Source organism: Prionailurus bengalensis, chromosome A1 (genome assembly GCF_016509475.1).
Source record: "Prionailurus bengalensis isolate Pbe53 chromosome A1, Fcat_Pben_1.1_paternal_pri, whole genome shotgun sequence".
NCBI classification, from domain to species: Eukaryota; Metazoa; Chordata; class Mammalia; order Carnivora; family Felidae; genus Prionailurus; species Prionailurus bengalensis.
The window spans coordinates 52,311,124-52,333,193 of record NC_057343.1 but is presented as its reverse complement, the minus strand read 5'-3'; positions in this window follow the sequence as shown (position 1 = coordinate 52,333,193).

The window sequence follows — 22,070 nt, the reverse complement described above, 5'->3', positions numbered from 1 at the left end:
AAGAACACCATCATATTAAGGCAAGGAGAATTGCAGCACCTTGTCATGTACCAAGCACAGCACTATGCAACTGCCCCCAAATTTCATTAAAACACGGACTTCAGGGAGGCTCTGTGCATGTCCAGACCCAAGGTAAATTTTATTTTTCTTAAGTTTTTAAAAAACATTTTAATGTTTATTTATTCTTGAGAGAGAGACAGAGTATGAGCAGGGGAGGGGCAGAGAGAGAGGGAGGCACAGAATCCGCAGCAGGCTCCAGGCTCTGAACTGCCAGCACAGAGCCCGACACGGGGCTCAAACTCACAAACTGTGAGATCATGACCTGAGCTGAAGTTGGGCGCTTAACCAACTGAGCCACTCAGGTGCCCCCAAGTTAAAATTTATTTTTAGAGCAGAGATTTAAGCCAAATTTCTCAGACTCCCAAACCCACGTATGTTATTACCACACCATTGACTCTAGTTTAAATTTTTTTTTGAACCCAAAAGAAATGTAGTTTAATCAAAAGCAAATCTTACTTGCATCTTTCTGGATTTTTATCCAGTACATGAGAAACTTAGGGGAATTAGACTAGTTGATCACTGAAGGCACTATTGAATGTGACTTGCAAGGCACCTTTAAGTAGTTAAGACTGAGATAGCTTTAGGACAAAATTAGTTAAGTATTCTTTGGCAACCAGTAACCACTCCTTTCTAATTGCTATTAAGAAGTTCACCACATATGTTTGACAGAGATATGTTTAGAAAGTTTTATAAAACTAAAAATAAATTTGGTTTATCTTAAATTTTTTCAGATGGTTATCTAATAGGAAATCCAATAAAAACCAACCTCTTCATTGTCAGATGAAGGCAAAGACAGTATTAAATCAATGAAATTATCGTTAGTGTTATTACTATGCATGTGGCCATGATAATAAAGGGCTAAAATAAACCCCAAATTAAACACATATTCTTGGGGGCACCTGGGTGGCTCAGTAGGTTACATGTCCAACTCTTGGTTTTGTCTCAGGTCATGATCTTACAGTTCATGGGTTTGAGCCCCGTGTTGGGTTCTGTGCTGGCAATACAGAGCCTGCTTCTGAGTCTCTCTCCTTCTCTCTCTGCTTCTCCCTTGTTCACGCTCTCTCTCTCTCAAAATAAATAAATAAAAACTTTAAATAAATAAATATTCTTTAATTTGTCATACTTGGAGTTGTGAATGATGTTGACTTTAGTAGTATGTCTTTTCATTTAGAAAAGCTTCCATAATTATGTTGAGGCTTTTAAAAATGGTCTTAGATTGCCTTCTCCATCCTGTATCCCCATAGGACCTGTGTGAAAATTTTTTCAAATAAATGCTTGTTTTAAAGAACTATTTCTCACTCTTGCAAGTGTGGAAGTAAATCATTTGTATAAACTTGAAACAGCCTAGTGTGATTTTTATGGAAATAACAATGGCAGTTCAACAATGGAACCGAGGGTGGGAGTACTGGCTGTTCTAAATACATCGCTAATAACGTCAGTGCATTTCCCTTGTCTTCCACACAAGTATCTCTGGGGAAATAGAAACTCTGTTGCATGCTAACCTGAATTCCTGTCATTGTACTCTGCACATCAGTCTCTCCAGTCTCAGGCTTACAGCCTACAGCTGAAGTTATCATCTAATGAGCCACACACAGCCACTGATATAGAAGGGAAATTAATACAAAGAATTTTTTTTTCTTGTATGGGTGAGACAAATGATTCATGAGCTCAGCAATAAATCAGAGTGAACCAAAACAACTGAGCAATAGGACAAATCTTAGCTGGAAAGGCTGGAAGTTTCCAGGGGAAACAATATTAAATATAAACCCTTTCCTATGTGCTGATAACTATATTGGCTTCAAGTTTCTGAACCATTGAAAGTGATGACAAATCTAGCTTTACAACATGCCAAATGCATCATTTCCTTCCCTTTCCCCTCTACACCACACCCTCCCCCACCCCAACGTTTGAGAAAATAGCTTAGGACAGCAAACTCTACAGGATTATACTCTAGAGCTTTAGTCTGGCTTCTCCGGGGAGATGTTGGCTTTTTCTTCAGATAACAACTGTTCTGCAGGGAAGCAGGTATGTGATTTCTCTGCAGAACGTCTGAATGTGGTTCCTGTGATGTTTCTACGTGTGTACATTCATTCATATACTTGTGGCTTTTAAGAGTCTTATTTTGTAATTATTAGTGCTTCAAACATGATTCAGGATTTGTGGTATGTAAACCTCAAGGAATGAGTAATAATGCCAAATAGTGACAAAGCATGACCGACTGTCTTAGTCTGATATTTCCAACAACGGTGTCATATCTGAATCTGGTTCTGATGCTTGCTTTGTCTCTTCAGACTGCATTTTTGTCTTGGTTTTCCCAGGCCTTGTAGTGTTTTGTTGTAAGCTGGAAATAATGTCGGAGATAATAGGCACTGAGAGAAATAGGCCTTCAGTGTAAGATAGTCTATTAATCAATTTAGAAGTTGGGCTCTATTTAACTCTTGCTATTACTGTAGGTATCAGAGGCTTCCAACTCCTCCAGCATCCTTGATTTTTGTATCCTCTACTGACGTGGGCTTCCCTAAGTAGTCTTCCTGAAAGGGAGTCTGACTCTTGCAGCTCTCAGTTATAATTCACTGTTGTTATGAGGACCCCAGTTTATGTGACTCCTGTTCTAGGAAAGCAGATATTGGCTATGTCTCTAGGAAAGCAGATTTGCCTACCTCTCCACATTTTGGTGTGTTTGTCCTGTGAGTTTAGTTCTCTGATGGGTTCTAGAAAAGTTGTTGAATTGCAATGTTTGGGGCCTTTTTTTTTTTTTTCCTTTCTAAGGATGGGAGTGATGACTTCCAAACTCTTTTCAAAATATTGGAGCTGAAACAATATGTGCATGGTCTAGTCTTAGAAATCCACAAACAGGTCCATTTGTTTGTTTAATGTGAAAGACCCAAGTGATCGTCCCAAGATCTTCCTAGAATTTTTTGTCTTTTTTTTTTTTTTTTGCTTTTAGCCTTAGCGAGAAGGAGTTATATGTTTTCAAAGCTAAAACTGAAAATTAGCTATATAAAATCATACGTACAACCAAGTCAATAAATCCGTAAGTCCCTGAGAGCAAAGGTATCAAGACAGGACAACGGCACTACCACAGCCCCTGATTGTAATTCAACACCCTTCTAAGATAAAGAGCATCCAGTTCACAGTAACCCCAAAGTATACACTCAGTCACGCCACAGCTGTATCCTTTCTAAGATCTCACACTTGGAAATTTCCCGATCAAAACACAGAACCCTTAGCCCGCCAAAACTTCCACCTCTGTACCTGAGGCAGCTATAGCAAAAGTGTTTTATTACTGGCTTCTTAAATCAACTCCATGGCCTACTAGTTAGGCTAAATTCATTCTAGATACCTAGTTTCAGTGGATGACTGGCTATTCACTAAAATATGCCTTCGCACTTCTATTCATGCAGCTTCTGCTGCCTGGAAATCTCTTCCGCTCTGCCTTTTGAAATTCGATTCTGCCTTTTAATGAAAACAACTTTATGAATCTACTCAATTCAGTGACTTTGTCTTTAAGCTACATAGCCCTTTATTTACACCTCTATTATGCCCTTAACATACTCTGCCTTTTATTTAAATTCAGGTCCACCAACTTCATCTCCTCTAGAAAGTGAGTTCTAATTTCTTCTTTTTTTTAATATTTTTTAATGTTTATTTTATTTTTAAAAGAGAGAGACAGAGCATGAGCAGAGGAAAGGCAGAGAGAGAGAGAGAGAGAGAGAGAGAGAATCCAAGGCAGGCTCCAGGCTCTGAGCTATCAGCACAGAGCCCGACGTGGGGCTCAAACCCATGAAATGCGAGATCATGACCTGAGCTGAAGTTGGACACCTAACCAACTGAGCCACCCAGACCCCCCTAATTTCTTCTAAGAAGTAGTTTATACATGGTGCCTTATAGATAGTAGGAAAAAAATCATCAGTCTAATGCATAAAGGAAAGATATCATGTTTGTGCTGGGAACAGTGAGTTACTAAGGCTCATTGAGTTATATCATTTCAAAGTTAGGAATTCCAACATGTCGAAAGCAACATGTTAGATGAATACAGACAGGGAATGGATTCTACTGATAATCAGATCTCTATTGTAGATGGGTTCAACATCCAGAGCCAAGAATTCTCTAACATTCTTTGAGTGATATTACTCTTCGAGTTATTATTACTCACGCTGAGGCTCGTTGCTGTCTTTCTATTCAGTCACATAACCTGGTAAATCTTCTCAAAGTTTACTCTCATAACATTGGCCTTTCAGCATCCAAAGATCAGGGAATTTGAAATACTAGAGATTTCACTTTGTAGTCTGTTTAATTAATGATTAGTAAATAAGACTGGTTGCTCCATGAGCACTGTTTAGATTCTGTTAAGTGGTCGTGCAGCCTGAGATTGACCATCTCCGGTGAGTATCAGGATTTCATTTTCTCAGGTTTTCTGAAATTTCCCGTGTCTCCACCAAATTTGTTTCAACGTGAAAGAAAAGAATTACATTACAGAAATTTAGCAGAGTGCTGGTAACTGTCTTTTTAGAAACTTTCTAGAAAAAAATTGAAGGAATATTTCTAGAAGTTTTCTAGAAAAAAACCTATTTGCTTATTCAAAAACATGGGGCGCCTGGGTGGCGCAGTCGGTTAAGCGTCCGACTTCAGCCAGGTCACGCTCTCGCGGTCCGTGAGTTCGAGCCCCACATCAGGCTCTGGGCTGATGGCTCAGAGCCGGGAGCCTGTTTCCGATTCTGTGTCTCCCTCTCTCTCTGCCCCTCCCCCGTTCATGCTCTGTCTCTCTCTGTCCCAAAAATAAATAAATGTTGAAAAAAAAAATTTTTTTAAACAAACAAACAAAAAAAAAAACAAAAACATATTGTATCATAACGCAGAATATTGGATATATTTCTGATGGCTGGGGTCAACAAACAAACAAATAATGAAGCTGGAAAATTCCATGGAAGAAAAGATAAGATAATGAAGGGGAAATTGAGGCTTCTGTGAGGAAAGGCCAAAAATAATTAGATATCATAAATCCGGAATGATAAAGTCTGAGAAGAGGATGAGAGGATGAGATAAAAATGCTTAAGACCACTAAGTTATTAAATAGAGCAAACATGGCTGAGTGACTAAATTTTAGAACAGTAAAACTAAGAAATATCTTTTGAAGTTTCACTGAAATCAAAAGCAGTACTATTTGGGAAACATTTAAACTGGCAAAAATTACCTCCGTAAACTCACATGAAAAATTAATTAGGCTAAGCAAGAGTTTCAGTAAAGCAATAGATGAGTTCCAAGGATTATAAAGAAAGAGATGAAATCATGAGTGTGTAAGAAGCCTCCATTATGGAGATTACTCCAAACAGATTTCTTTAATGCCATGGATTTTAACAACGTTCAAGGCCCTACATAGACATTTAATCTGATGAGAGATGGATAATCTAATAGGTTCAAGTCTGACTGTATACTAGAGATAATTTAGGTAAATCACTGTTCTCAATTACTGTATCCACATGGCAAAATATTGTTGTACAGGACAGAGTGTTATACATTTTCAGGCAAGTTAAATCAAAGAATAGCTTTTGTAAGAGAAGGAGTGTTTAAATAGAATGTAATAACTACAATATGTAGCAGTTGCTTAGGTCAGGAATCAATTTGTATTTTAGACTGATGTTGCCTTAAATGGTAGGCTAACCATTTCCATCAAAGAAAGAACTTTTATGAGAGCAATGACAACCCCTATCAGGCAGATCTTTGCAATCGCACAATACTTGCTCAACTAATATTATCCATTATTTTAAGCTGTGCAAAATAATTTAAGGGTAATTTAAGAGTCTGTTGAGAAAACGTTTATATGACTTAGAAAACACATAATGTGGCTTAATCATAATATTTCTGAAATTGCCTCCATTCTCAATTTCCTTTTTCAATTGGTTTGAGTCAGCATCTTCCCGACTATCTAGATAGCTTCAATAAATAGGAAAAAACTTACCGATATGTCAGTTTTTGTCTGAATGTTAGACATACCTGAAATCTAGTGATTAATCAATAAACATGTCATGAATGCATGAATAAATTAATGAATAAATAGCTGTACGAATGGTCAGTGCCAGCATGTTGTGCATTCTAGAAGAACATAGGTCTGTGAATGAGAATTTTAAGTCCAGTGTGCTATCATAATTTAAGATATCTAGGGAAGAAAAACACATACCTTTGTTGAGTCCTCACTGTGTGCAAATTCGTTAGCATCATTATTCGTTTAATTTGCTCAACAACTTTTTACAAAAGGCATCGTGGAGCATCGACAATGTACAAGGCATTTTTTTATTCATGGCCTCAATTCATTTAATTTGCTCAACAACTTTTTACAAAAGGCATCATGGAGCATCGACAATGTACAAGGCATTTTTTTATTCATGGCCTCAATTAATCCTCCCAGCAAATTTCTGAAGAAGGTATTGTTTCGACAAATATACAAGTGATAACACTAAAGCTCAGAGAGATTAGAAAATTTGCTAAAGGTCACACAAATGAAATGTGCCTAGTTCTCTGTCCACCAGAACAAATGTTCCACAAGTTAAATTTTGAAGTTCAACCTTTGCATGATATCATAAGTGTTTTAAAATTGGCATACGAGTTGTTAGCATTTTGAAGTTGCTACAGAAACAAATATTTCCAAAAAAGGATATTGCAGAGTCTTTAAAATAGCCCTGTCATCAACATTTCTTAAATGCACATAATGCAGCACGAGAGAAATTTGCATGTCTTAATGCTTGGCAAAACATGAAAGTTTGCTTCTTTAATGTGCTGTATCCTTTAGTTGGTCATGACAGATTTATGACAACTGGATGTTTTCCAAAAGTCATTATGCTTTCTGATTTATTCATTTGTTTTAATCTTGGAAAGATTTGAACTGAATTCTAAATTTGTGTAATTATAACATTAAAGTTAAGATCTGTCTAAAAATGATTGAAAAAAAAACGTTTTGACCAACATCAATCATTGGAAAGATTCACTTAATAATTTTGGTGTTGATTTTATTCATTGTCTTTTCCAATAAGGATGTCAGTGGAAGACAGACAAGGAAGCCATGAACAGACGTTGACATGTAGTGTCAATGTGAGTATGATCAAAACATTTGGTTAAGAGCATGGGATTGGAGTCAGACGGGTTTGTTCTCAGGTTCTCAATCTGTCACTTACTTGCCCTATGGCCATAGGCACAGACTTACCCTCTCTGAGCATCAGTCTCTACATCTTTAATGCTGGGGAAATACCTACTTCATTGTGTTTTTTAAATAAGATTTTAATAAAGCAATACACATAAGGAAATTAAGTGACTGATACATCATTGAGATCCCACTCGATAAATGGAAATATTTCTACTGTTATTTTTAAAAATACACCTTGTTAAATAAGCAACAGAAATTGGTTGATTGGTGATCCTCATGTCTTTTTCATATGTCAGTATGTAGGTATATTCTGATAAACTGGATCCAGGGAGAGACACTGAAAAGATTGCAAAAGAGGTCAAGCTGTCTCTGATACCCACTTCACTGCAGAATCCTCTGCATCTTTGAACATCTTTAGTCCCCCCAATCCTGGCTTCATCCCCTCATGTTTGTACCCTCTTCAGCCTTCCTTTTCTGAGACAGTGTCTAAACTTCAATACTTTAGTCCCTACCTTTGGATCTATTCCTACCCTATTCTCAACCGGCTCTCTCTTCACATTTTTCTGATAATCTAATTCACCAAGATAGTTATGTCTGTATTTTAAAATTGGACATGGATATTATTTTGTCTTATATTTCATAAAGGAAACAATCGAATCTTTCAGGACACAGTTGAATAAAAATTAGTTTGTGATCTAATGTCTCTTAATTAAAGAGAGCTCTTATTGAATGGTCCGAGCTACTACCCTAACCATTATATTTAAAGAGATGACTATTTTTAGATGATGACAGGATATTTAACTCCTATTTAATAACATGGAAATTACTTCATTTCAAGGAGACATAACAAATAATCCTATATTTTCAGGGTAGAGAAAACCCATGTGGCTCCTTCCTCTCATTTTCTTCCTTTGTCTCTTAGATACTGAGAAAGCAGCTCTTAGAAGAAAGAACAGAGATGATACTGGGAAAGTACTAAAGATCAGATACTCAGAAGTGCAAACAAATGTCATCTATTTAAGTAACCCAGACAATCCAAGAAGCAGTCTGAAGGGAGTTTGATGCTAAATAGCTCTGAAGACTTGGGAGGTAAATCCTAATCGTGTCAAAGATTTGGCACAAAGACATGTTTCAGGGTGAGTTAATAAACAAACATGCTGATGGATAGTAGTGATAAGATCATGGTGAAGTCTTCTTAATCAGATAGGGATTACTGACCAGATTCCAAATATTTCCTACATGCATATTTCTTTAAATATTTGTTTTATAAGAGGATATTCCATGCCATTTTGTGTTTGTTCTGTTCAGATGCTTAAATAATCTTATTTTCAATGTTTGTAAGTCAAGGACAATTTACTGTTGTATTTTGTGTCTGGGAAAGAATCTAGTTGTATTGTGGGTCATACCTATGTAGTGTGTGATCTGAGAATTCAAAATAAATCCTAAATGTTAAGGGATGGGGCACCTGGGTGGCTCAATCAGTTTAGAGTCTGACTCTTGATTTCGGCTCAGGTCATGATCTCATGGGTTTGTGACATCAAGCCCTGACAGTGTGGAGCCTGCTTGGAATTCTCTCTCTGCCCCTCCCGCACTCAGGCTCACTCTCTCTCAAAGTAAATAAACATTTAAAAATTTTAAAAATAAAATAAAATAATGAGGTAAATTCCCATCTGAAAATTACTTAATGTAAGTCTTCGTAGGAATTTTCACAAGAGTTCCATGACAGTAGAATTCTTGGCATCTCTGTTGAAGGCCAGAATCTTCAAATATCATTTATGTCCCAAAATGTTGTGGCACATCAGGTCTCTGTTCCCTCCTAACACCCTAAACATAGTCACCTACTTTTCACTAGTGGACCTTGATCAAAGTGATTGGACATATTTTCCACCACAGGTAAAGAAGAAACAGATAAAACCTTCAAAATCTAAAAATCCCCCCCAAAATTTATTTATTTACTTTTAAAATTTATTTATTTATTTTAAGAGAGAGCAAGAGCAAGTGTGCAGAGCTCGACATGGAGCTCAATCTCACAAACCATGTGATTGTGACCTGAACCAAGATCAAGAATTGGACCTTTAATCTACTGAGCCACCCAGGAGCCCCTAAAAATCCCAAAAGAAATTTTAAAATATAAGGTATAACAAAGACACTCCCAAATATGAACATAATTAGCACTATGTAAATTGAACGTCGTGGAGATAGATTGACTTTCTAGTAAGTGATCAAAGAATACACATAATTAAGTCCTGGAAAGAAGCATCATCTAACTCAACATGTGTCAAAATCCCACAGCCAACAATAAGAGACAGAAAAATCCTTGTCAAACCTATGAAATAAACAAGATCTAATGGCTGTGGGAGTCTGGAAGGTTCTAACCAAGAGAGAAGTGTTCCAACATAAAATGTCAGCAGAGATATGAAGATACAACCAAGGACACATTAGTACAATTCAGCTCCTGAGCAGCCTGGACCATGCCCGCCTCATCATCTTATTCCTATGGGGCATGTGGATAGTTAACACTCATCTACTGAATACATAATTAAAACAAAGAGATGGGGAGGAAGGGTCTATAAGAACTGCATCCATTGATTGGCTAGTCAACCATTGCCCAAGTTCAGAAAACAGAGTGATATTAAAAATAAACAAAAACAAAAACTATCTGTGTGTGGTTTATTAGCTATAATAATTGGAGATCTTTATAACTAGTTACATTTGTTTTATTGGTTTTTTGATTGTGTAAAGCACTTAGGACCAGGTAGAATCTCTTCTCAAGCCAGGTTTTCCCAGATAAGAAATGATCACCCCAGGGGCTCCTGGATGTCTCAGTCCATTAAGCATCAGACTCCTGATTTTGGCTCAGGTCATGATCTCATGGTTCATTCTTGAGTTTGAGCCCCACATCAGGCTCCTCACTGACAGTGCAGAGCCTGCTTGGGATTCTCTCTCACTTCCTCTTTCTGCCCCTCCTGCGGTCTCTCTCTCTCTGACTCAATCAAAATAAATAAAATAAACTTTAAAAAAAGATGAAAAGATAATTTCTTAAAAACAAACAAAAAAGGGGGCGCCTGGGTGGCACAGTCGGTTAAGCCTCCGACTTCAGCCAGGTCACGATCTCGCGGTCCGTGAGTTCGAGCCCCGCGTCGGGCTCTGGGCTGATGGCTCAGAGCCTGGAGCCTGTTTCCGATTCTGTGTCTCCCTCTCTCTCTGCCCCTCCCCCGTTCATGCTCTGTCTCTCTCTGTCCCAAAAATAAATAAAAAACGTTGAAAAAATAAAAAATTAAAAAAAAAATAAAAAAAAAACCAAACAAACAAAAAAGAAATGATCGCCCCAAATGGCAGGGCATGTACTCTAACGTAGAGTAGATACAGAGAGAAAGATGTGAAAGGAAGCAGGTAAAGAAGTAACATCTAATCAGGAACAGCTACATGAATAATTGTGGGCCCAAGAGACACTCAAAATTGTCTCAGCAGACACTCAGAATGATAAATAAGTGAATGAGTGAAATGAATGCATGAATTAGATCCAATTGAATAAGAATTTTCTTAGGAACTTAAGCATCAAAGAAAATAATTATTAGATAAAGGACAAGTTACAAAGAAAAAATGTAACAAACCATTTCTCCCCCAGGTACGAAATGTAATTTAAAAACTGGTAATCAAGCTATCATTCATATGCCACCCCTGCTGTGCTGCCTGTTGGCACTCCCGACTCCCGACTAGGGCAACCCAGCATCACAACAAACACACACATTCGGTTTTAATCCACTAATATTTCTCAGAGATAAATACCTCCTCCCAACCTCCAGAAAAGAGATATGCTAATGGATACTACCTTTAAATTTTGGCAATTTATTCACTTACCAATATTTACTGAAAGCCTACCATGCACCTGTCACTACTCTAGGCATCATGAATTCGGTGACGAACAAGAAAGAAAAAGCTCTTACCTGTGTAAGCTCATATTCTAGTGGAGTGGGATAGACAAACAAATAGAAGTATAATTAGAGTAAGAGGAGACAAGTATTAGAATAGGATTTATTTTAGATAGGGAGCTATTACAGCTCTTACTCATGATTTTTGCATCAGTCATAACTATTTGGATTATTATATTTGTTGAATAACAATTCAGCCACGCTGAAACTAATTTTGTAGTTTTGTGATTTTGTACAAAACTGATTTTGAAAGAAGACTTCACTACGCCCAATCTAAGGAAAGGGAGGGCTATTTCTAGGCTTCAAAAAAGCCAGATGGAAAAACTCAAAGGTAAAAAAGTTCTTCCCCACTGCTCTTGACTAGTTGGCTAGATTATCCTAATTGTGCACTGACTGGTGTCATTTGATGGAAGCTACCAAGGTCTCCTATGAGAAAATTATCTCCCTGATCTATTCGAGACAACAACAACAAACCAAAACAACAACAACAACAACAACAACAACGACACTGTGAGAGGCATTGTTAGGACAGCTTAGGTCTTGCTTCTCCCCATCAGTCACCGATGGCCACCAAGGCTGGGCCATATGGTACACAGTGGACACTTGGGGGATCTCACCCTGTATGTCCAAGAAAGTTCCCAGAGAGGAAGAAACTTGGACGGGTCAGAAAGCTTCTCCAAGAATGTCAATTATAATCAGGTTGATTAAAAGGTTTTGGGCTCTTTAAGAATAGGACTTGCTATAAAAAATTTGAGAAATTCCTCAACACTGTGAAGACAGTCGCATTTGGGGTCATGACTTTAAACATAAAGTCTAATGAAACTAGCCACTTCATCAATGTGCTTATGGTACTTAAAATTTCATCTTATTTTAGTCTCAGTTATGCATGTAAGTATTTTAGATGTTGTATTACAAAACAGAAATCTGGCTTTACATAGTGGCTGTAGGAAAACAGGCTGGAATCATCTCAGTCATCAACTACCATGACATTGGGCAGCAACTATTTAGATGCTGCTTGTCAAAAACAGCATCTGGGGGCAGAATTTCTGTTTCTCTTTGGCTTGCAAAAATCATTATTTTGCTGCTAAATATAGGCCTGTGTATAATACACATTTAGAGTTTGGATCTTACCTTATAAGGTAAAAGTAGGTGTGGAAGTGTTATAAAATAGAGAGTGCTACAAATTCCACTGGTGCCAATAATAAGACCCAGCTGTGCATGTTAAACTCCGCAAAGACCAAACTTTAGGCACTGCATGTATTTAGCAAAGTCTCCTTGTTTCTGAGAACAGCTCGGAATTGCTAAAAGCTCCGTTTTGGCACATAACAGATGAATCAATAAATGCTGGATTTTTAAAAATAGTGTTTTGTATGTATTTTTCAGAAGTTAGTGAGTTACCAACTATCAAAATTTCTGACATGATTTTCATCTCTGATATGCCCTAATGTGGATGGTCTGTGTCCGCCATTGTGGAAGTTTCTATCTGAAACCATTTCTCCATCACAGCACTATTGTCTTCCTGAGAACAAACATCCAAAGAATGAAGAAATCATTTATACTAATTTGTGGTGCCACACTACAGATATTTAATAATATTAAATATAAAATTAAGAAGAAATATTCTGACATATAAATTGGAACGGATACTGTTGTGTTCCAGTTATCTATATAGTCCTCTCCAAAAGTAGCTTATTGGGATTACACTTCATGCATGATAGTACATTTTAAGAAGTTGCTGAAATTAACAAGACATCTGAGTCTATGTAGCTCTGTAACTGATGCAAAATATGCTACTTACATAACTGGCTTTCACTGCTTTCCATTTCCTTGGCTTCCTTGGTTATTGTTGAGTTGGTCATAAAGACCTTGACCACATCTTTGAAGACCAGTAGAACATTCACTGAGGTGGTCAGTCTTGCTCATTTCATGATCATTGCATAGTTGCTCATCAAAAGATGGTAACCCGGCACAACGGCCAAAAACGATGGCACAGACTTACCTACCCATCAGTTCAAATACATCAAGTCTATTAGAAACAAGCCTTTGCTAAAGAGACTCTATCATGCAGTCTAACAAGTATACCCACCTTAATATCTACTTTTGAGGAACCAGAAAATATATTAATAAAAATGATCTCTGATCTTTCCTAGACAGTCATTTTATTCCAGGCACTGTACTGAATGTTTACAACCATCGTAGAATTTAAACTTTTCATGGAGGCACTATCTTATTCTCCCTTTTACCCAAGAGATACATGGAGGTAAAATGAGTCACATGAGGCCTCTCAGCTAAATAAATAACCAAGGTTCATTCTTTTCTCTTTTCCAGGCCACCTCTTTTGAAAAAGACATCCTCCTCTTCTGTTTTTAGTTCAGAGGTTTAAAAGGAAAGTTGTTATCAGAAATCTTTTGGAGAATTGACCTGCCGTGTACAACTCAGTCTTCAGGGCCTTAACAAATATCTAGCCCACATCAGAACTAAGACAATTGATGCCTCATTGCTCCAACATAGATAGGTCTTAGTTTAAAAAATTAATAGCAAATACTAGCCACAGAAGGGAAAGTCTATTGTAATACGCTTTAAAAAAAATAAAGGTCGCTTAAAAAAACGGAAGCTATATTATAAGACCAAGCTGAAGCCAATATCATGCTAAAAATCAAAAGAATATTCACACGTATGTGTGGATGGAAAGGTGCATCCTACCATGACCAATCTTTATATGTTTATCTTATTCTCTTCCCCTTGCATCATATTTGTGACTGTCTGGGAAGATAGAGTCCTATATATTTTGGTTCTCTCACTCATATGCTATGAGTGACTTCTATGAGAATTTCTAATAATCAAAACACTTCATGGTATTGGGCCCACATTATATTTACTCATGCCATACAAACAAGACCTTTGCATGATTATTTCCCTTGTCAGTCACTTCCAGAAATCTGTTGTAACAAGCAGCATAGTGACAAGTGCAGGAAATGAATCACTAACTTTTGACCTTCATCAGTGTCTGCACCTAAAATTTAAAGCTGATACATGTTGGAATATAACTGGGTTTTTCAACTGAAAATGCTTATTGTTGAATCAACCATTATGACTTTGGATCCTAGTTCGTCTTTTACTAATGGAGTAGGCTCTAAGTAAATTTGATACTTATAGAAATTAATTTAAAAGTTGGGAGTTGGAAAATGGTTGTTATTATTCAATTAAGCATATTTTAAGAAATCTTTAGGAAATTATACTTAAATAATTTGGTGAAAATGTTACTAGGACAATGACATTTTTGCCTTTGCTTCTTATCCCTAGAGCAAATTCAGCTTTTCCCTGGAGTAAAGGTAAAGATAGCACTGTTCTCAGACTTGATTTTTTCTTGACTTCGCAGAAGCTGTGTTATGTCTGGAATTCCAAAGGAGAAAGGGCATTTTTGTTTTTCAGGCAGATCCATTTGCATTTATATATTTTAGAGTAAATAACTTAAATGTGTGTTTTTTGAGCTAATTTTAAGCCAAACACGTTCTTGATGCCTCCACTGGTAAACATTTTCAGGAAAAGACATTCCCCTTGAAAACAAAGCTCCTTAAAATATCATGTGCTCTAGCTAATTTTATACCAAAAAAAAAAAAACTGTCATGAAAAAAATATATAAAATATTTGGTAACAATACTGAAACCACCCTGTGGTAAACAAAAGAGATGAAACATTTCCTCAGAATATCTCTTGTTGGTAAATGAAGACCACCAAAGATCAGGTCACTTGGTTCTTGACATAAAATGGTAGTTAACGTTACAGCTTTGAAAATATGATACATTTCAGCAATATAGAATATTAAATCCACAGACACACATATATATATGTGTGTATATATATACATACATATACTAAAGTGATATCTTATTTACCCTCTAGATTTTTATAAAAGATTAATTCAATTGCTTTTTTATTTGCTTGCAAATAAAAGATTAGATATACCTAAGTAACAGTGTTGCTTTTTTAAAATAAATACTTGACTTCCTCACAACATCGGGAGTATTCACCATGAATATTTAGATGGATGGATGGATAAAGGTGCTAGAAGAAAAGAAATTGTGACAGTCTTAAGAAATTATAGCTTTTACTTAAGATAAATTCTATCCAGTGCTCCCGTGATAACCATCATGTAGTTTTTCAACTAACTTGAAATTGAAAAAAATACCATGAAAACATTTCCATGAAGTTCTTGATTGTCAAATTTACTAAATGCCAAGACTAGTCTCTTACCAAATTCTCAAGAAGGGGTAATTTCTCTTAAATTTGCCTCGAGCACCCCCACCCTTGGTGGCCCTTGACCTAGTTCCTAGACACAGACTTTCCCAATCCTCACCCTTCCCCCACAATGGGTCAGCTAACACCCTTCTTGTGTAATTTCAGGTCTGTCCAGTCCCCACACCAATCCAGAACAAGGCAGGATATAGTTCAAGCGTCTAATCCTCAACCATGCCTCAATGGATACCTCAACCTGGTATCCATACCTTTGTGCAATCTCCTCCCCTGGAGTGTGAGCTAGCTCTAGTGTCTTGCATTAATAAATAGAATACAGAATAAGTGATGAGATGTCACTTCCAATATTAGCTTACAAAAGACAGTGAATTTCATATTGGACACTCTCACTCTCTCGTTTGCTCTCTCTGAGGGAAGCCAGGTGCCAGGCTGTGAGCTATGCTCTGGAGCAGCCCACAAGGCAAGAAACTGATGTCTCTGACCAGTGGCTCTGCCAAGAGCCACATGAGTGGGCTTGGAAGTGTGTCAGGTGAGGACTGCCACTGAGTGATCTGGAAGTACATCCTCCATCAGTCAAACCTTGAGATGGCTACAGTCCCAGGTGATACTTCACTGTGGCCTAATGGGGGGCTTGGAGCCAGTATGGCCCATCCCCAGCTCCCCTCTGCTATATCCTCCCAGCTTGCCTGGTATATGGCACACAGCATCTCAAGGATTCTTCTCAAACTCCATTGTCCCATCACCCGGCCACTGTCTGACTGCAGAATGGAATTCATTTTCTGGCCCTGTCCACCCCACCTCCCACCCAGCAATTTTCCTATTAGGAAAAAACTTGCTCTCAAGAAACGATCATGAGCCCATTAGTTCCTGAATGTGGAATTCCAGACCTCAGGAAGCCACAGGGAAAGGTATGCATTTGAGGGGCAGTGAGGACAAGGGATAAATCTTCCCAGAAGTCCTGACGTCATACCATGTTGTCAAGTCAATCACAGGCCACACTGCCCAAGGGTAAATCCCTTCCTGTTGCCACAATCAAACTATTTTCTTTTCTCATGTAAGCTCTAGAAGATCAAGGTTTGATGTTGCAATTTACATCAGAAATTAACTTATTTATTTGTTCATTTGCTTGGCATCAATCCTCTCCATTGTACAAGAGTCAGAAATGAGAGGGGGCAAAGAAAACAGCAATTTCAATCCTGACACATTTCGAGATAGATTTATTATGTCATTTTATATTTTAACCATTCGTATTTTTCTGTGCAATGATGTTATGAACTATTTCCTGAAAGGTAGTTTACTTCAATATAGATATGTCATTGTATATGTCATTGTCATCTTTATGACAATATAGATATTGTCATTGTAAAATGGTACACTGCTATGGAAAACAGTAGAGCAGTTCCTCAAAAAATTGAAACTACCTTACGATCCAGCAATCCCATTTCTGGGTGTACGTCCAAGAGAATAGAAAGCAGGTTCTCAGAAAGGTATTTGCACACTCACGTTGGAACTACTACAACAAGAACACCATGGACTGGGTAGCTCATAAACAATAGACATTCATTTCTCACAGTTCTGGAAGCTGCAACATCTAAGATCAAATGTTCAATGTCTGGTAAGAGCCCGGCCCCTGCTTCATAGACCACCGTCTTCTTGCTGTGTCCTCCCATGATGGAAGGGGCATGGGAACCCTCTAGAGTCTCTTTTATAAGGACACTAATCTCATTCATGAGGGTTCTACCTCCTAAAGGCCCCAACTCCAAACACCATCACCCTGGGGACTCTGCTTCAACATACACCTTTTAGAGGCTCACAACCACCCAGTCTATAGCACACATTCAGTCCAACACTATTCACAATAGCCAAGAGGTGGAAGCAACCCAAATGGCCACAGACGGATGAACGGACCCACAAAACGTAGTGCACACACGTACAAGGGAATATTACAGAATATTATTCAGCCTTTAAAAGAGAAGAAGTCCTGTCACATTCTGCCATATGGATGAAGCTCGAGGACATTATGCTAAGTGAAATCAGCCGGTCACAAAAAGACAAATATTGAACGGTTCCACCTGTAGGAACTATCTAAAGTGGTCAAATTCATAGAAACAAAGTAGAATGGTAACTACCAGGGCCTACAGGGAGCACAAAACGGGAGTTGTTTTCTAAGGAGACAGAGTTTGAGCTTTGCAAGATGAAAAAGATATGGAGGCCAGCAGTTTGGATTACACATTGAACTGTACACAAGGTGGTACATTTTATGTTATGTGTGTTTCCACCACAAAAAAACCAAAAACAATGTCGATGTTCAAAGGATTAGCTGCTCTCTGGATTCCCTATTGCTGTATCCTGCCCGCTTCCCTGCCTACTACTGGTACACCCCAACCTCCGCAGTGGTCCCTCAAATGCCAGCCTCGCACCACCTGGCTGCCCTTGAGGCAAGTGTGGCTCCTGTGCATCTCCTGTAAGATTACGTGAACGATTTCATTTGGATAATCCGTGGTTGATGAAGCCATGTCAGAATCCAGCAATCCCACCTCTGAGTGCACGTCCAACAGAATTAAAAGCAGTAGCAATAAGTGTTCTTCCTAGAAGGCCTAAAAGAGAAGAGGCACTTTCCTGTGTATGCATCTCTAAGAGACGTCCCCAGAAACAGCCCGATAAACATTGGGCACAGCTCTGAAAGCCCCTGATGATCCCCCACCTTGACAAAGAGATGCCACAGCTGAGCTATTTATTTTAGGTGAGGCTGGAAATCAAAGGATTCATCTACTGTACAGTAGAGAAGCTTTCAAGAATACCACTGTTTCCCTTGACATTTTGGTTCAAGTAGTTCTATCTTCCTACAACTAGGTTTTTCAAATTAGGAAACTTTTCAAAGATGTCAGCAGATTTTGACTAAAAAGATTTCATCAAATCCGAAGTTTAACTATTAGCAGAAATGAAATAAAAATATCTCACTGATAAAATACAATTGTTTAAAAAGTAAAAGAGACCTGACGTGGAAATTCTTTTCTGTGCCTTCTAGCATATTCTATACGGTACTGCCGAGAACTTTTCCTTTCTTTGAAGAAGTAGCAACTCTCCTTGATTCAACAGCAGATTGTTAAATCTCCAAATTTCTCTTTCTCTTCTATTTCTAACCGCCTTTGATGATTTCACATTCTTTGGGACACTCCATCAGGGTATTGAAAGAGCAGCAATAAGAAAGATAAAAATTAAAGGAAGGAAAAATCAAGGGTAAAAATGAAAGAAAATAAAGAAAGGTAAAAATGAGAGGTAGAAATGACCCATAAACTCATCATAAACCATTTCCCATCCGAAATAGCAACTGTCTAGAGGAGTGCTTCACACCTGCTGGACTTGTTCTAATAAAAAGCAATGATAGTGTTTGGTCCATGATTGAATGGGCTGAAAGTAATTTACCTAATCGCCAAGCGTGCCCCGACAGACTGAGAGAGCACGGGTTGGGCTGCGTGCTTGCTCAGATTGGAATTTCTAATACATTTTAACAGTTGTGCCAAAGAGCTCTTGTGAACGGGCTTAAGAAGTTCATAGACCATGTTACCCTCATTTTTTCTTTTGCCCATGCTGGTATTTAAAACTACATCAAAGAAAGAAATACAAAAATTACTTAAGCCATAAGCAGGAGAGCAAACTCCTTCATAAAACCTTTAATTAAAGTCGACCACAGTGTGAAGTAGCAAACTATGCTTCTTTCCTCAGATAGAACAAAGGAAGTGTGACCTTCCTGTTTCTCATATTTCTTATAAGCAGAAGAGAACTATGTCTTATTTCTAATTACTACAAGTCTATCAAATTCTCGTGACTATGCGGGCATGGACTAGAGCTAGGCACGATCGAGTAACCATGAATAAAGTTTCAAATCTTAGTTTCTTTCATTTATAAGTATGCCTCTACTTTATGAATTTTGTTTCAGTTATGGCAGCTGATAATCTGTATAAAACAAATTGACTCAGCAGGAGAATGTCTCGATAAAAATCTTAATACGAATAGTGTCCAAATCCCAACTATTCAAATTTCACTGCTTTCGAAGAATAAATGAATTTTGAAAAAGGCCCATGAGGTATGGGTCCCAGAGGGGTGAACTTGTCAACACTCTTCGGACTGGACACTTTAGTCCCATCCAGTTAACTGTATATAAAGTATACCTTAATCGGAAAAGAACTTTTAAAGTATCCTTACCCTTAAGGCCCAAGAGCTATAGTCAGATAATCATAAGAGAAAAATCCGAGAAAAGAAAGGTTCCGACTGTTTGCTATTGATTTGTGCAGCCATTTTAATCTTTATTCCCTTACTTCAACCATTATTTGATCATTGGATCTGTTCCTAGGGGAATGTGTGGAGAAGCAACTGAACCAACTCTTTCTGTGTTTTTCACACACCTTGTCCCTCAGCATTCATGATTTAAGGAATGCAAGGTAGGTTTCCAAGGGTACATTCATATCAAGGGGATTACATGAAAGTATTCACTTTTTTGTGGCTAAAAGGGCTTTTCTTTGTTCTCTTACCAGGGGAAAAGGTTTGCTTTGGGCAAGCTCCCCATGGCAAACCTCTTTGAGGAAAGAATTCTGAAGTGCATTCAACCATGTCTTCATGACCTTCTAGTTAAAGTAATTTAAAAGGGATAGTGGGACGTGGTCCTTCACCGCCTTTTTCTGTCTTTGATGGCTGATCTTAGCCAATATGAGATTTTGATATACTTCCTAGGACACTTGAAAAAGTACCTTTATAAAAGCAACTTTGTAAAAGATTCCACATTTACTAAGTACACAACAACGACGACAAAAACAACAGAAATCTCTTATAAATGCTAAATTCAAAATCAGTTCACACCCAAAAAATTTTCAGGACAGGATTCTTAAAATGTGATACAATTTTTTTTGCATATATTTACAAATTAAATTTACACAGTGCTTTACTGGTAAAGTTATAAGTAAAGTTTATCAGTATGGGATTTTAAGTCATAAGGTGAAAAAAACCCTGTATCTGTGATAGTATCGCCCAAGGCACAAGTACAGAATATAAAAAGAAGGGGGAAAAAAAGTCTAGCACAAGATTTCACCTTGCTGCCCTTCGGGTCCCTTTCCAGAGTCAGTTTGCCCATCAGACTGACATTTTTGAAGAAGTGACTTTAGACATCATCTAATCCTTTCCCTCCATGTTACAAAAGGGGAAACGGAGACTCCATTTCTTGTGACTTGATTAAGGTGCTTCATGAGGATCAAATAATAAATCTTTTACATGGCTACCTTTATATTTTCACTCAACTTCAGGTTAAGCTTCAGTTGGATATTACTGAGGTCTAAAACACTGTTTTTTCAAAATAAGAAAAAAAATTGGGGGGACCCTGGGTGACTCAGTCAGTTAAGTGTCTGATTCGATTTCAGCTCTGTTCCTGATTTCACAGTTCATGAGTTTGAGCCCCGTATCAGGCTCTGTGCTGGCAGCGCTGAGCCTGTTTGGGATTCTTTCTTTTCCATCCCTTCCCTGCTCATGCTCTCTCTCTCTCTTTATCTTTCTCAAAATAAATAAATAAACATTTAAAAAATAAAATAAAAAAATCTTTAGACTCTATGTAATTAAATTAATCAAAAGCATAGTCTGTGTAACCAGATTATCTTGTTCAAATCCTAGTTCCACAACTAACCAGCTACGTGGATTGAGTGAGTTTCTGAGACTATTTCACTTCCCATATTATCATAAAAAACAATATCTATTTCAAAGACTTTCCTGAGGAAATAAATGAGATCCTATGAAATGAGGTGCCCCGTATAGGTGGTAGGTAACCAATATCGTATTTTAAATCCCAGATGTGGAATATGTATGTTTACCTTAAAATTATTTGGTTTTCTTCCTGAAACTTATGACTAGAGTAGTAAAATATAATTAAATAGCTTAAAATGTAATTATCAGATCCATAAAATTATTTCTTGCTCTCAATGGTGGCAGGTATTGTGATGGTACAGAAAGAACCTGTCATTCTATCCTGTCCCGGAGAGGATATCGATTAACATGAACTCAGAAGTGACCCATGGAAGTCTCAATGCGATCAAGTGCTCAGTTGTGTTTAACAGTCTTGAAAGAGAAGGGATAGATCTCAGTGAGGCTTAGATTACCAGCATACGTTGACTTACTGCACCGCCCTTTATTGCACTTTGCAGATGCTACATTTTTTACAAATTGAAGGTTTGTGCCAATCCCGCGTCAAGAAATCCATTGGCACCGTTTCTCCAATGGCGTTTGCTCGCTTCCTGTCTCCCTATCCCATTTTGGCAATTCAGACTTTTTCATTATCACGACATTTGAATTGCTGCATTCTCAGGATAAAATTTTTTCAGGTGAAGAGTTGCTTCTTATGGACGAGCAAAATAAGAGGTTTCCTGAAATGGAATCCACTCCTGGTGAAGATGCTGTGAACATTGTTGAAATGACAACAGGGCGTTTAGAATATTCCATAAACTTAGTTGGTAAAGCAGGGTGTGAGAGGACTGACTCCAATTTTGAAAGAAGTTCTACTGTGGATAAAATGCTAACAAACGATGTCACATGCTACTGAGAAATTGTTCTTGAATAGAGGAGTCCACTGATGTGGCAAACTTTATTGCTGTCTTATTTTTAAAAACTTGCTACAGCCACCGCAGCCTTCAGGAACCGCCACCCTG